This window comes from Dendrobates tinctorius, unplaced genomic scaffold, assembly GCF_039654945.1.
Source record: "Dendrobates tinctorius isolate UK_male_01 unplaced genomic scaffold, ASM3965494v1 ptg000032l, whole genome shotgun sequence".
NCBI classification, from domain to species: Eukaryota; Metazoa; Chordata; class Amphibia; order Anura; family Dendrobatidae; genus Dendrobates; species Dendrobates tinctorius.
This window is the reverse complement of record NW_027361700.1, coordinates 10,459,098-10,476,372: the sequence shown is the minus strand read 5'-3', so window position 1 is coordinate 10,476,372 and position 17,275 is coordinate 10,459,098.

The following is a 17,275-nucleotide window of genomic DNA, read 5'->3' as shown; positions in this document are numbered from 1 at the left end:
ATGACTAAGCGGTTTCTAAAGCCATAAGCTGCTGTCAAGTCCTGTACTCACGTTCCCCCCTGCACTCCTATTCCATTTTCCCCCAGCTGTTTCCCTTCTATTATTATAAACGTCCATCTACAGTGCACCCAGCATCCCTTCTTCCTACAGACAAGTCCGTCCATCAGGTCACCTTCCCTACACCCCCCCTTCTTTTGTCTATTGTCCCCCCTTCTGTTGTTGCTCTTGTGTGGAGTCGGCTCAGGAGTTGAGTTTGCTACAAGCTTGTCCGTGTAGGTAACAGCAGGTTCGCAGGATGCAGTGACGAGATGCGAGACTAGTTGAACTTTGAAAAGCAAACTTTTTATAATTTAAAGCCGCTAGGGCTCTACTAAGCAACCAAAAAGGGATAATAACAGTTGTCCTCGCAGGGACTCAGTACAACCAAACACTATTTGGAAAAAACACGACAAACCCGGCCGAGGCCGGTTACTATGGGGCCACGGTATGGCCGTCTACGGGTCCTTATACTCTATAATGTCACTTATCCGTCCTGACATCCTTCGGCATCTCTGTGGAAGCTGTGTTGCTGATGAAGCTGCTTTGGGGTCTTTGATAAGGCTGCTTTGGCATCTTTGATGAGGCTGCTCTGGCATCTTTGATGAGGCAGCTGTGGCGTCTTTGATGAGGCTACTGTGGCGTCTTTGATGAGGCTGTCTTGGCGTCGTAGCCACTGGGCCCAGCTGCTGAAGATTTGGAGTAGTCTTCGGGTGCCCCAGCGCCCAGGAGGATTTGGAGCACAACAGGCCCTGATGGAGTCCTGAGATGAAGTAACCCCCTGTTGTAACAGCGGGGTTGCACTTGTTAGCGAGTTCAGTGGGACTCCTGTCCCCAAGCAGGGTTGTGTCGCAGTGCTCAAGAGTGGCGGTTTACTGGCCGCGTGCACAGCCTGGGGCTGTGTGCAGAGTGTCTCTGTTGACGAGGAACAGGCCCCAACTGCCGACTGCAGCGGGGTGAAGGCGGCTGTGAGCGGTGATAGACAGGCCGCAACCACGGGCTGACGTGAACCGGCAGGGTCCGCGGGTGGCAGCGGGCAGGCCGCAACTGCGGGCTGAAGGGGGATGGCAGCAGCCGGGAGAGGAAGTGGACAGGCCGCGGAGGGTTCGAGCTCAGCGGTAACTGCCGAGGATGACCGGGGACAGATCGTAACCCGGGATTGGGATGAAGAGACAGTCCCCTGTCGGTAAGTTCGGCGCCTCTTTCCTGAGGGCCACTGCGTATCTACCCTCTGCTGCTTGTCTCTTCTCTGAACTGTCAGTGTCCTTCCCACTCTCTCACGCCCCCTCCGTCTCCTGCTCCATGTCTGACGTATCACCAACTGACTCCTCTGCGTGCTCCCTGCCCCTTTTATACTTGCCCCTCCCCTTGCTGTCCTGTCACTCTCAATAGCCCACTCTCCTCCTCTGTTCCCCGGGTACTGTTTCCTTAGGAACTCAGATGGCGGTCCCCTTGGTTCTTGCCCGGACACTCTGTGGGGGTCCTCCTCCCTACACCTGCTGTGTTGTACAGCCATCATCCGCCACTAACAGCAACAACTAGATCTTGCTCCAGTCAATCCCTTAAATACAACTGATAATCACTGACAGAAGTAAGGGATCCTGGTTAGGTGTCCTTTCAGGAGTCCATCGGCCCCACTTGGATGTAGTTTTGTGTTCTCAGTGGATTGCCATGGCAGCTAGTGGCCTATGGAAGGCTCCTATGGTTGCCATTTTGGGATTCCTGTGAAGCCCATCAACAAAGGGCTTCATATGAGACTGTATTTTTTTTTAAATTTTTAATGTCATTATTTTTAAAGGGGAAAAGAGGTGTAATTTAAATTTATGTTTTTAACTTTTAAGCCTTTTGTTAGTCCGCACTGGGGGCTTGAACCTATGATTGCTTGATTACTTGATCCATGTACTGCAATGCAACAATACAATAAGATTAGTGTTAAAAAAGTAATTGAGCTTTACCTTGGACCAGTACTATGTCTTTGCTGCTACCTCAGTTTCTATTGATGGGCTGCAGCATTATTGTCACATTGACATCGCTGCAGTCAATCATGGCGCTGGACCCAGGGAGGATAAGTAAAGCTCTGTTTGTTTTTTAGCATATCACTCAGCCTATGGGTAAAAGTATGTTGAAAGGGCGCAACCCGATTATTGATGTGGCCATGTAATATATAGACGTGCCAGTTCCTCATTGGAAGACATGCTTTTTGCTGTTCCTCTCACTATTAACACATAATATCTTTATAGCGTGTTTGAAAATGAGTTTACTTTTTAGGAACGGACCAAGCCTTTCTGGATCGCACATTCTGTGTGACACTGGTGACTGTGATCAATAACTCTTCTGTGTGTTGAGCAGCACAGGATGAATAAGTAGTGTCTCACTGACAGGATGGCGGCGCTCCAGCACAGTGGTTTGTGTGACATCATTGTAGCCCACAAGGCAAACCAGGAGTCTTTATAAGTGCCTGAGCAATGAGACGTGATTACCACTTGTTAAATATGTCCCTGCCTAACTTATTATTTGTGCAATAAACAGATCGGCAGTGTTAATTGTGAATGTTCTGCTGGAAAGAATCCGGTGAGTCAATGGATAAAAGTGATCCTCAGATATATTTTTCTGTTAACATGTGCACTATATATATAAAACTTTAACCATCAACTGTTTATTGAAAAAAGGACTGAAGGTGCTGGAACCACTAACAGCTCTCAACACAGTAGACTGGACTGTCGCTTTGATCAGACAAGATTTTCTACATCTAATATAAATATTTTTTTTAATAACATTTCAAGTAATGAAGCCATAAATATAATATACCAAGACGTTCAAACCTCACTCATATAGTCATGGCCATATCTAAAGTCTGTCCATGTCTTAACTTTACAGAAGTATACTATATATTGATCAGTGTAAGTGGTCGCTTCTTTCTGGCTGATAGGTGACCAAGGGCTTTTAGCCATGAATTAAGATTTGCATTAAGCAACCATTTATGAATAAAGCAGAAATTATTTGAGATGAATTCCCTAAAATTCTCAAGTTTTGGTGAATTTGATCAATTGACTGTTTGATTCGTGCAAACCATAAAAAAAAAAAAATGCCCGGTGCCATTTCATATATCAATGAAGATTGCATCAGCCAGAGAGTGGGCTCACATGACGTCAGACACGGCTGCATGTGCTTGCCCATAATGCTTTGCAGCTATGACATCAGATGGCCTAGCATAGTCAATCAGGGAGAGCTATCGCAGGTAGTTTAAGATACGGCCAGGCAAGCAGTAGCCATTTTAGCCTTTTACAGACTAGAGGTAGAAGGTCAGAGTGCACAGATCATCATTACAGATAAGGGATGTAATAGCCAAAATCAAAGTGTGGTTTGGGGTACTACTGAAGCGCTGAAGAAGATTGGAGTAGTAATCACTGTCAGTGAATAATAATACAGAGATTGAAATGATAGGGAGGTGCTGAACCTGCAGAGTCTGTGTGCCAGGGAATTGTTATACTACAGTACAGCATCAAAATAACACTTTTTTTTTAATTCTTGATGCACTACAAATAAGGAGGGCAGTTTACATCCCCTCAGTCCTAATTTTGCTACTGAAGAAAAACACTGAAATCAAATGCAAAATTTTAAAATTTTATAATTTTTTTTATAAAACACAATAAAAACATTAAAACATGTTTTGTTGTAAAAAAAAAACACAACACGTTTCGGCCGTGTAGGCCTTCATCTGGTGTAAAATGTTTTAATGTTTTTATTGTCTTTTATAAACAATTTTTTTTATAAAATTTAGCATTTTACCTAGCCAGTAAAATATCATCTGATTCAACATCAGAGTTATTTAAAGTAGTTTTTTGGCTATACGTATACCCCTCTTACTCCAGATTGGGTTAAGGATCCTCTGAAGGAAGCGCCCTAAAACTTCTTTATTTGCTTTTTTTTCATAAACGATTTAAAGATAAAATATAAATGTCAGCATTGCAGAAATTGAAATGCACCAGTCTACCTCACAATGTGTGCGTATTTTAAAAAAGTAAAAAATGTCTTTACACACTTGTCGTAATAGTCCAATATTACATCCGTACACGCCACATGTATACTATGGCTTGTTGTAGGTGCTTGGTTTTGGAACGTGAAAATACTTATCTTTACTTGTCATGTCCTTATTAGTCAAGGCCTATGGGGTGTTGTGTTTTTTCAAGTTTAATTTTAAGTTTTTGCATTTTAATTTTTGTACGATAGTAATGCTTGCTGAGATGCAGGGAGAGGTAGAAGGACGAAGGAGCTTACAATGCTGAGAATGTGTAGCTGGAAATTTGGCACGGAGTTCCTCCTGAGGGTGCCGCTTCCACTGGTGATCACAGGAAGGTAGACAAAGAAAATGGGGAAAGATTCCAGCACAACCATCCAGGGATAAAATGGATTCTTTATTGAAATGTGGTTAAAACATTAAGAGGTGAGGCCTCGTACCTGACGCGTTTCAGGTGTATACACACCCTTAGTCATAGGCTAACTCACTGCTTGCTGATGCTGCATTTTCCTTTCTTGGTGTGTACATACATAACAATGCAGCTTTTTAAGGTTACAAAAATTTTTCAAAGAAATGTGGAGGGGAAGAATTGAAAAGAAACAGTTAACGTTCTGCATAACTATCTTGTTGGTCGAATTTGAGAACTATACACGTCTCAATACCTGTTGTGGCAAGTCCCTTTCTTGGCATGTACTTGCCTAGCACCATGAGTTGCAGGATTTTTCTCAGGGTGGGGAGAATTTCTACAAAAAATATATTACAAAAAGTTATTGTTCTGTGTAACTGTTTTGCTAGTTTAATTTAAAAACCGTAAATGTCACGACAATTCTGCTGCTGGTACATACCTAGTAACATACCTAGTAACATAGCTTTTCAGGGTTACAGAATTTTTGAAATGGGGACAGAATAGAAACCAAAAAATATATTAAATAAATGCAAAAGAAAAAGTTAATTGCTCTTACTAGTCCATGTGTACACTCCACAACAATACTGTGGGTTATGGTTGCATTTGAAAGCTGAGTACCTACCTTCTGACATTTGTTGATAGGTTGTCCTTTTTGAGCATAATAAATGAATATTTTAAATCCAAAATCTTATGGTAAACAAAAAATTGGCACTTGCAACAGACATGGATGCGTGATTGAAAAACCCTACTACCACTACAAAAAATGTGTAAGCTGCTAGAAGCAGCAGCACCATCAGCACTGCTAGCACTAGCTATCCCAGCACCAGTAGAATGAAACCCAGGTCACAGTTTCCTATTTTGGCAAGTGTATTAGTGGGGCGAAAGTGGAGGGTGTAATGGAATTTATTTTACATCCCTCATCTCAGTCACAGCAGGATGATGTTCCCTCTGATAGTGACACCATTAATTAGCTTGAGTCAGTGTTCTGCTCAGTCCTCCTTCTCTGCCTCCATATTACTTAATGTTGTTTATAAGAGAATTTCAATTTCATCAACGACTCCAGTATCTGGTCTTTCCTCTGGTCCTTTAATCAACAAGGAACATACTTCTTAAAGTTGATTTATTGGAAGAGATGAACAACAAGCCTTTTTATTCGGATAACATGGGGCCATAGGAAATGGAGGACATGATACAAATTTCTGCTTGCTCTGAAGGTGTAATGTTAGATGCACTGACAGTGGTAGCAGCACTTTAAGGTGAGCAAATCTCAAGGTGCGAATCTGGTCCTTAGGGGATGGGAAGGCAGGAGTGACTAAAATATCCTTGCGGTAAAATCTGCTTCATTTGTGGCTGGCTTTAGAGCAGGTATTGCTGCATGTGCTGATAGTGGAGGAGGCTCTACAGCTCTTGAAATCTCTGGTTGCGGTGGTGGCAAGTGATACCTACAGCTATCTTATGCATGGGAGTTCTAGTGCACATAGCCGCCAGATGATTCTTTGGCAGTCTGCAAGCTCTATGAGATGAAAATAGACAAATGGCATCCTGGCTCGCATAGATTAGAACTACAGCTGAGGAAAAGCAAGCTGTCCAGCAATCAGAGCAAGCCTGATGTTGTTGTGCTACCATTTCTCCTTACATTTGTCCTTACCTTTGCAACCAGGCTGCATTTTCAAGTACTACCTCAATGGCATCATCCTCCACTTTTGCTTAGCGTATTCCGATTGCTTCTCCTCCTTCTCTGTCACACTGTCATCTATCCATTCCTGATTTTGTGTGCAGAGTATACAGGCATATGCTCCCAGTTATCTGGTTGCGTACCAATAAAATCTCTCCTGGTCAAGCTGTGGGGTGTAGGAATATGGACCGGGCCAGTGGTACCTCTCTCACGTCGGTTTCGGAACTATTGGGGCTGTCACCATTGTTGCCGGGGGGAAAGCTTTCTGACCCAGACGGACCTTTGCACTCAATTGTAGGGGGCAATGCAGAGATAAAAGAGACTGTGCACGGGAAAGCGGGACTCTTGGCAAACAGACAGAGCGCGCAACAGGAGAATGTTGATTCACTCTCTGTGGAGCTACGCGATAATCCAGGCCCGCGCTACAGATCACCAGCCCATGCGCCACTCATACCCGTGTGCCCGCTCACTCCTGCCACCGTTAATATGTTCCGCACCGTTCCGCGGAATGAAGCGGGAACGCGGCCTAAGTCTGACCAGGTGAATTATATAGAACCAGGTCGCTTCACCCTCGCCTCCACCACTGAACTGAGTCACACTCCGGCGGTGCCACAGACTACTTCACGCCACGTACGTTGCTCCGGGAATGCAGGACCTCACCTAGGAGAACCAGGATACACCGCTTCTGTCAGGAGACAGTGCCTCAACTTTTTTCAGGATCAGGACAGAGACTTCACATGTCACTAGCGCCACTGTGGAAGTTCAGGCTTCCCCTGCCCGGAAACCATCAGACTGATAAGACTACTTGTTTCATAAACATTCATTCTTACCCTGTTACAATATTCAGTTTGACTCCCCTCATAACTCTTTCTCTCCCTGCGTGGAGTATCCCCTGTAATAAACCCTTTAACTCTTGCTCTGCTTTCTGCTCGTCACTGCATCCCGCATACCTGTGATTTCCACAGGTGGTCCAATGGTTACTGTTCCACATAGTGGAGCGGCTGCCTTTCAGGAAATGATTGCATATGCCACCATTATTACTAGCAGAAAGGGGTGTTCGTTCTGTTCTCTGAAGTGCCGAAGATCGTAGGCCTCTCTCTCTATTTGTCTATGATCTCCAAAGTTCACTACACTACATACATTTCTCAGCCCAATGAGAGCTGTACCAATGCAACCTGAACAGGTGAAGTCTTTCCACTATTAGTCGGCAGTTATCTGCTTCATCCTACACATACTTTGCATCCTACTCAACAGGTATGACCCCATCCCCAACAGCCATAAGGTGCAGAGCTGATTTCACACATCACCCTCATTCTTTTCATTCATACAAGGTAAAACGCTGTCAAGTGGTTTGATGGCTTGAAATCATTGGGGACAAAAAACACACAGGAGACAATTTGGTGCTGTATATAAATCATCAAATCTCAGCTGCATTGCTCCCTTTCAACCTGAACAAGGAATTTTTGTGAGCCACAATGCCCGGAACATTTTGGCTTCCTTACAGTTGTGCAAAGTAACTCATGCTTCCTTCATGGCACATGTTTTGAAATTAATTGTGCAACATTTCTTTAAAAGGAATCTGTCAGCAGGTTTTTGCTATTTAATCTGAGAGCAACATGGTGTGTAGGAGCTGAGAGCTTGATTCCAGGAATCTGTCATTTATTAGACTGTGTGCTTTAGTTTCAATACAATCAGTGTTTTAACTGCAGTAGATTATCACTAAAGGACTAGTCAGGCTAATCTATGCAAACCCATCACTGAGTATCCGCTTCTGCCAATTCACACTGCACACAGGATAGGGAGGTGCTGTACTTGCAGAGTCTGTGTGACATCTTTTATATGTAACAGTACAACACCAAAATAACACAATTTTTTTTCATTATTGAAGCACTACAAACAGGGAGGGCACTTTGCAAAAATAAAAGGGTCTGCCAGAACGCTATGGGATTTGTGATGTTGCAGCTCACTGAAATTTGACACTTCATCTGTATAAGCAGGGTAAAGTGCTGTTGAACTATATCACGCAGTAGCCAAACTGGGGTGTGGTTTATAATCAGATCCACCATTAGCGGCTGACGAAGGTTTTGCCATCTGAAGCCATTTGAAGAGGCTATGAAATTTGTGAGTAGAGACAACTGAGGCATCAACGATGTTATCACCGTCATATTTATTCTGGAAAAATCATTCTCCAGAATGCAAGAGAGGATGGAGGAAAAAAATCAACTTGTACATGTTCTTTGCTGCCCTGTGGCTGTTGAAGATGTACATGCAGCAAGAAGTTAAAAGCAGCAGCAGGTAGATTTGGTGGGTGACATTGAATGGACACAGACAGTAAACAGTAGATGAGGCTGACAGAGTGAAAATGACAATGACGATGCTGGCCATGATAGCAAGCCTGATGATATGAGGTTGCTTCACAGCCAAAGACGTTGGATACTTGACCAGGATCAATGGTGTTCTGAATGCTGAACTATATGTGAATATCCTACAAGACGAGTTACTTCATACACTCGAGTTCTATGGATATGAAAAGGACAATAGGACGATAGTATTCAAGCAGGACAACGTCCAGAAGCATACGTCGAGATTGGCAAAGAAATAGTTCCATAACTATGAAATAGAGGTAGTGGATTGGCCCCCCCATAGTCCCTAGACCTCAGCCGAATCAAACACTTGTGGGTAGAATTGATGAATAAGCCCTATACATACATACCTGTAATGATAAAGTAAGATATGACTTCTCTGGAACATTCCAGAATCTTCCATTCTTTAAACTACAGATGAGACTGCCTGTCACACAGCTGCGACCCCCCTTCCTCACCCATGGTTCACACACACTGTGCAGCTCTGTGTAATCTGAGATCCCAGTGAGGATTCTTCCCCATTCCCCCCTTAGCTAGGAAAGGATTTCTTTTGTTTGAAGCACCATGTGCTGGGGACAAGTATGGGAAATATTAAAGAGGCCAGATTTCAAAAAACAATCTCGGCAGAGATATCAAAATTACATATCTGCGTAGGGCGCAAGCGCAGCGTTCTGGCCCATAATTTTCACGGTTCCAGCGTTGACAGAACAGGAGAAACGGATTCCTCCTGGACCATGTAAAATAATTAGTCTGTGTTTGGTCCTGAATTACTGTCTTCGACAGACTGGAAAAGATGAGACTATGTGCGTGTTTATACGAGGTACCCTCTGCAAGATATAGTTATTATAACTGTTGTAGTCAGAATTGTAACTCCAAGAGCAGGGGGAGGACCAACACCAGACGGCCCCTTTTATGATGTCATGACCCAGAACTATAGAGCACACTCACTGAGTTGGGAGGGCATTCTTGCTGGAGATTCCGTGCTGCTAGGATCGCAGATGCAGGGAGATGTCTGGCCCCGCCTCCCCACATGGTTAGCCTAAGTCCATATAAGCAAATGTAAGTGTTAATCTCTGTTTTTGTAATCCCATTTATTTTATATTTGCATTGTACATATCTAATGTCTCAATTTTGTAAAACCTTTTTATTTTTGCAACACTGCCCGTCTTTGGGAATAGACTATAAAACTTATTAGCTCTGTATCCATGCTCTAAAAACAAATTTACTTGCCTTTAAGATAATTACGCTACTGAATTGGGTTGGCTTCAAACACCTCTATTAAGTTTAAATCTTAATCAGAGAAATCCGGAGCTGGTGGCGGCGAAGTGTGGTCTTGGTCCTGGGCACTGCTGAGAGTGAGGGAAGGGATTTTATAAGCTAATTGAGTGGCTGTGACCAGAGCATTTTATAATTCCCTCACTGCAGCGTGCCGGGTGGCCAGTCCTCATTGAAGCAGCCGGCCGGCGACCAATTATCCCAGGTTTAGTTTGACCTGAGGGTAAGGGGGGCATCGGACAGCTGCGAGTTCCAAAGTGGAACTGAAAAGTGGGATATACATAAATCCCGCAGTTTGTGAAATATTGCTTGCAGTGGTGGACATCCAAATAACCCCCCTGCGATAAATTGTTAGGGCAAGACTAGCTTGCTGTTTTTATCACATGGTGCCAGCGGTGGGGTAACTAAGATAAGCCCCCCTGTGCCTGTGATAGCCGTGTGTCGGCAGTGCATCGTGTCCCTCCGTCCATGACTTACCGGTGTCAGCGGTGGGATCGTGACAATACCAATTGATTCCACCAGTATGCACCACCTTTGGGAACGTGTAGAAGAGACCTGGGAAAATATTTTAGTCAAGACATTCTTAGATCTGATCCAGAGCATGCCCAGAAGTATTCAGGTAGTGTAGAAAGCCAAAGGTAGATTTACAAAATACTAACAAAATAATAAAAATAAAAATTTAGACTTTTAGGAGCAAAACAGTAACAATGCAGTGTCATGACAAGAATCTGCATAACTAATCATATGCTAAATAGTTGCAAATCAAATTTATGTATGCAGTATCCAAGATGATTGTCTATAAAATGATGGTAGTCTCGCATTTGAAGCAGTAGTGGATGGTGAGATAGTTAGCGAATATTCATTACCGTAATGAGTGGGGCCATGTGATCACTTGGCAGCAGAGCTGCTGGCGCAGGAACGAGGTGCAGCAAGGGCACGCAGGCAAGGTAGGTTTCTAATTTTTTTTATAGGAACCATGCATACAAAGATAGGGGATAAGGAGCAATGCTGACAAGGACGGGGGAGCCATGCATATGTAAGGGAATGGAAAATGTTACTGGTCAATCTTTTATCTCTTTCTCGTATTTTACTGGTACTGCTACACGTTCATGTGTATTACCATTATGTGTGTGTCACATAGGTACTGCTACACTATTCTGTTTGTTACCTTAAGGGATAAAAGTGTAATGTATATTTATGTTAATGCTATGTATAGCTACTGTTATAGTTGTAGGGAAAGTGTAGTACCCCAGTTAGGCCACTAGATGGGGCTGGAGCGCATACACAGCCTGTAAATAGTTAAAGTAGGAGGAGCTAATGGCCGTTAAGCTGGGGAACAGCTGAGATTTGAATCAGTTGGGCGGGAGCGCACTGACAGAGCAGTCAGTTCTGTAACGTTAAAGACACGGGCCCAGCCATTCAGTGTCTGAGGGCAACAGATGACAACACTGCAGAACACAGCCGCACAGATCACAGCAGTGCAGAACATAGCAGTGCAGATGACTACTCTACAGATGCTAGTGAGACAGTTGGCAGTGGTATGGCAGCACAGATTGCTCATTTTGAAGCAGCTTGCTACATGGGCAGACGCCCTTTTGTCTGGGGCGAAGCAGACAGGGGAACTCCCAAAAATAGTAAAGCTGGACATGGAGGATGCAGTGATGCTGAACGGGACGGGACGTCCCAGGAATGTTCTGGAAGAAAACAGTGAGAAGCTAGGGAAAGTGACAGAATTGTGCACTGTGGAATCTGAGGTAACCACTGTAAAGAAAATGGATGTGCTGCGTGCAAAAATAAGTAAAGCTGTTCTTGATAAAGTTGAGCTGGACTGTGTCTCCGTTTGTACCACAATGCCTGGAAAAAGTATACAGCAACCTAGATAAAACACTGATGATGAGAAGAATGGCGCTACAGGTATGCTGACAGAAAGCTGTCATGTCTATGTGAGGGGAGGCTAGGACAGCGTTGCCCCAGAGTCCTCGACCACAACTACGGTCCTGCCCGATCCTTACATATACAAGGACAGGGACCAGGGAGCCATGTATACAAAGTCAGGGACGAGGGAGCCATGCATACAAGGACAGGAACGGGGAGCCATGCATACCAGGATAGGGATGAGGGGACAATGCATCCAGTTTTTCGTGGCAAAATTAGGTGCCTCGGCTTATACTCGAGTCAACTTATTCTCGAGTATATACAGTATATTTGGGTGCACCTGAGCAATAACACTATTTTGAGCATTATATGTCTTGTATCCTGCAATAGTTTCTGTCTATGTAGTCTCTGCACTAATTTCCAGTTGTCCTTGAGCTACTGGGTGGAAACTAACTTCTACCACATCTCCCATTCTCTGTACACTTAGACATGAGTGATTCCTGCTCTACTATCTCCTTGTAACACATGTTGAGAAGCAGCAGCATGTAGGACATTACACAGTATTGGGCAGTGTAGCTAGAAATCCAGCTTTGCAGTAACATAAAACATTTACTAGAAATCTGCAAAACTGTCATTATTTCTCTCTTACTCTGCTCCTCCCTCCACCTTACACTTGCTCTCTATTTAAGCTTTAAAAGAGTTTTCTGATGTCGGACAACTCCTGCTCTTTGGCTGCAGTGTGTCTTTAAAAAAATAAACTGCGCTTTGCTCACCTTCCCTGGGTCCAGCACTGAATCTTCACTGTAGTACCCAGTATCACATCAACAGCACTGTAGCCAATAAGTGAGGTCAGCAGCTTTGCCCGAGTTGATTGCACAGGGCGCTTAGAGCCAGAGAGCTAACTGATTGGCTACAGTGCTACTTACTTTATGTCTCTGCTGAAGACAATAAAAGACAGCAGGAGCGAAAAATGAGCGCTAGACCCGGGGAGAGTAAGACAGAGTTTGTTCTTTTAAAACAAACTGCAACCTAGTGACAAGGCGAAACTGCAAAACGCCAATAATAAGCAGCTGTAATTTCATCCTTCTGTAAGCAAAGAGTCCCTATTGTTTTAAGCAAGACAGATTTAACAGATTAAATCTATTATCAAGAAGTAGTAACCAGAGGTGAATCAAGAGTACAAGTTGCAACAAATCATCAGTGAGGGCTGCAGATATGTCACTAGGAGGGGTTTCAGTCTGGCCAATTCCCTTTCCCCCAGTCTCCTTAAACAACCAGATCATGGCTGCCTGTCACCGGCTTTTACAAATGTGCAGGCAGCACATGCAATGTCTGACAAACATACGCCTTGGATAAAACCAAGACGTGCAATCTTTTCAGGGCACTTCACATGATATCACATCATTTTTTAATTGTGACACACAATATGTTGCATATTGCATCTGCTGCCTGTCATGTAAGGTTCAGTACGTTGGCTGCACCATTCGAAAATTAAAAAAAGAATGGCGGAACATTTGTCTAATATTTATAACAAAAATGCAGCCTATTCTGGTGCTTCCAAGCATTTTGTTAATGTCCATAAAGGAGATGTCTCTAATTTTGTCTTCTATGGTTTTGAGAAAATATATAACCCTAATCGAGGAGGCAATAGACATAAACTTCTAACTACACGAGAAGCCTTTTGGATTTTAAAGCTTGACACTAAATACCCCAAAGGCATGAAATCAAGGAATGATTTATTTTATAATTACTGACAATTCTTGTGTTCTTTCAGTTTTTTTCACTTGCATTATTAAACTTTATTAGACTTTAGTCTAGGAGAGAATTCACATTAGGTTTCCATAGAGTTTCGACTGTCTGAGAGGATTGGCATTGTTAGGTCCTGGTATACGAGAATCGCCTTATCGTGGCTACCAGGTACACATGAATTTGCCAATTTATGCGCTAAGCATTCTCAGTTTTTCATATTTCTAGTGCAGTAGTGCAATTCAATTTTCATGTTTCATTTTTGCATGTTATGGTGCTACAGTGTGCTGCCTTTTATGTTTATTGTATATGCATTGGCGACTCCTAGGTAAGCACCTGTTCACACCTAATTCATGTTTGGATGTGACGGTCAGTTTTTTGATTTTTAACTATGGTTTGTCATGCCAAAAGAAAATTTTGATATTTTACTATACGGGTTGGAGTGCGGGATCAATTTACCTTCCTTCTTCAGATTTTAACTGTATTCCTGTGTGAATGATCAATGTAAACCCTTCATCCCGAAGTCTGTTTTCGCCTTCCTGACTTGGCAAATTTTTACAATTCTGACCATTGTCACTTTATGTGGTAATAACTCTGGAACGCTTTAGCGCTTTGATAATGGGATTGTTTTCTTGTGACATATTGTACTTCATGATAATGTTAAAATTTCCTTTTATATTTTGTTTACTGTCACATAGCATTGATTGGCTTGCCAGAATTGATCAGGCAATCACAGCCATCACCGATGCTGAGACATAGAGACATCAGCCATCATAACTCGGTCACCGTGCAATGCAGAGTGGTGACTGGACTAGCAGCTCTGTATATACACTGCGGTTTGTGGGAGAAGACTTTCCGCGGCGTATGGCACATGTTGTGAAGGGGTTAATCAGAAGGGCAAAGGAGAAGTGACTTCTAAATTGAGAAAGAGTAAGATTCTATGATAAGATACAGTACAACTTATATTTTACCTTGTACTGTAATGTTTATACAAAGTTTATCTTCCAAAAGGTAGGGGAGAAAACAAGGGGATCTGCTACCTTGGATCTAATCCTTATAAACAGGGAGGAAATGGTTGAGGAGGTAAAAGTGGCTGGGACCCTAGGAGGTAGCGACCATGCTATTTTAGAATTTTGGATAACTAGAGGAGGAAGACCTGTGAAGACTCAGACGTGAAGGTTAGATTTCAGAAAGGCAGATTTTAAGGGATTCAGAAAGAGAATTGGAGGGATCAAATGGCTGGATATCCTTAAGGACAAAAATGTCCAGGAAGGATGGGAAATCTTGAAAAATGAAATTCTCAAAGCAAAATCGTTAACAATTCTGAAAAGAGGAAAGAATAGGAAGCATTTAAGGAAACCAGGATGGATGAACACAGAACTTAAGCACATGCTAAAAAGGAAGAAAGAAATGTTTATAAAATGGATAGAGGGAGGCATATCTAAAGAAGAATATAATGCTGTCTGCAGAACCTGCAGGGCACGAATCAGATTATTTAAAGCTGACAATGAATTGAGGCTTGCAAGAGACGTCAAAAGCAATAATAAAGGATTTTGTGGATATGTCAAAAGTAAAAGAAAAGTCAAAGATGCTATAGGATTTTTACAGGATGAAAATGATGAAATGGTAAGACAGGATGTTGAGAAGGCCGAACTTTTAAATTCCTATTTTGCATCTGTTTTCTCTCAGAAAGGAAATGTAACATCAACTATTCCTCACTGTCCTATTAAGGGAATAGAAGAATCCAGGATATCTATAAGCAGAAATATAGTGAGGAAACACTTAGCTAACCTAAATGAATTCAAGTCTCCTGGTCCAGATGAATTACACCCCAGAGTATTGAAGGAGATAGCAGAAGAAATTTTTGAAAACCCCCCCCATAATCTTTGAAAATTTGTGGAGAACAGGAGAAGTCCCAGAAGACTGGAGAAGAGCAAATGGTGTTCCTATCTTCAAAAAGGGGAAGAAGGTGGACCCAGGCAACTATAGGCCGGTGAGTCTGACTTCTATACCAGGAAAGATCTTTGAACAAATTATTAAACAACATGTATGTAAGTACCTGGATAAGAATGAATAATTAAACAGAGTCAGCATGGGTTTGTAACTAATAAGTCATGTCAGACTAACTTAATTTCCTTCTATGACGGAATCACTGATTTGGTGGATCAGGGAAATGCTGTAGATATAGAATATCTTGACTTCAGCAAAGCATTTGACAAGGTATCTCACACAATCGTTATTTAAAAAATGACTAAGTATTGAATGGAAAAGGCAACTGTTAGGTGGATTCATAACTGGCTTAGTGATCGTACCCAAAGAGTGGCCGTAAATGGCTGCACATCCACTTGGAAGAATGTCTCAAGTGGGGTACCACAGGGCTCTGTCCTGGGCCCTGTATTGTTCAACACCTTTATCAACGATTTAGATGAAGAAATTGAGGGTAAACTGATTAAATTTGCTGATGACACAAAGCTAGGAGGGATAGCTAATATTAGAGAAGAGAGAGAGAAGATTCAAAAAGATATAAATAAACTGGAGAAGTAGGCAGCAACTAACAGAATGGTTTTTAACAGGGAAAAATGCAAAGTACTACATCTGGGCAATAAAAATGAAAAAAGCATATACCGAATGGGAGGAATAGGGCTAAGCAACAGCACATGTGAAAAAGACTTGGGTATACTAATAGATCACAGACTGAATATGAGTCAACAGTGTGATGCAGCAGCAAAAAAGGCAAATGCAATTCTAGGATGTATTAACAGAAGCATACAGTCTAGATCACGTGAAGTCATTATTTCCCTCTACTCCTCTTTGGTCAGACCTCATCTGGAATATTGTGTCCAGTTTTGGGCACCACATTTTAAAAAGGACATCAACAAACTGGAACAAGTTCAGAAAAGAGCAACCAGAATGGTGATCGGTCTGCAAACCCTGTCTTATGAGGAAAGGTTGCAGGATTTGGGAATGTTTAGCTTGCAAAAGAGAAGACTGAGAGGAGACTTAATAGCTGTCTACAAATATCTAAAGGGCTGTCACATTGCAGAAGGATCATCTTTATTCTCATTTGCACAAGGAAAGACTAGAAGCAATGGGATGAAACTGAATGGGAGGAGACAGATTAGATATTAGAAAAAACTTTTTGATAGTTAGATCAATGACTGGAACAGGCTTCCACGAGAGGTGGTGAGTTCTCCTTCAATAGAAGTCTTCAAACAGAGGCTGGACAGATATCTGTCTAGGATGATTTAGCGCAGGGTTCCCTGACTCCAGTCCTCGGGGCCCACCGGTGGATCATGTTTTAAGGATTTCCTTTGTAGTGCACAGGTGAAGCAATTATCACCTGGGCAGTGCGGGGGAGGTCCTGGGGACACATGGTCTGTTGGTGGGCCTTGAGGACTGGAGTTGAGGAACCCTGATTTAGTGAATCCTGCTTTGAGCAGGTGGTTGGACCAGATGGCCCAGGAGGTCCCTTCCAACTCTACGATTCTATGATTTGTTGAAACAACAGTGACCATTTACAATTGATGTATTTATCTTTGCTACATTCTTTCTATAATAGTTATAGTGTTTTAAGCTCAAATACTGTTGCAGTCATGTACTATTGTATGATTATTTTTGACAGCTCTGATGTTGCCGAGGTCCCCAAGTAGAAAAAATTTAAGTTTAATTTCTAGTGCCAGGAAACATTTTTTCATGCCCTGTCTGATTCACCAGCAGAAGGAGCGATGACATGATAATTACTGACTTCTCCAGCTCTAACATTCTGATCGTGACATACAGGAATGTGAAAATAGTTGGTAGCATCCCTTACGCATCCCACCATTTATTCTAGTGCACATCCATCATGGCATACCTGACCTTCAAAGAACTAAGTGCAAGGA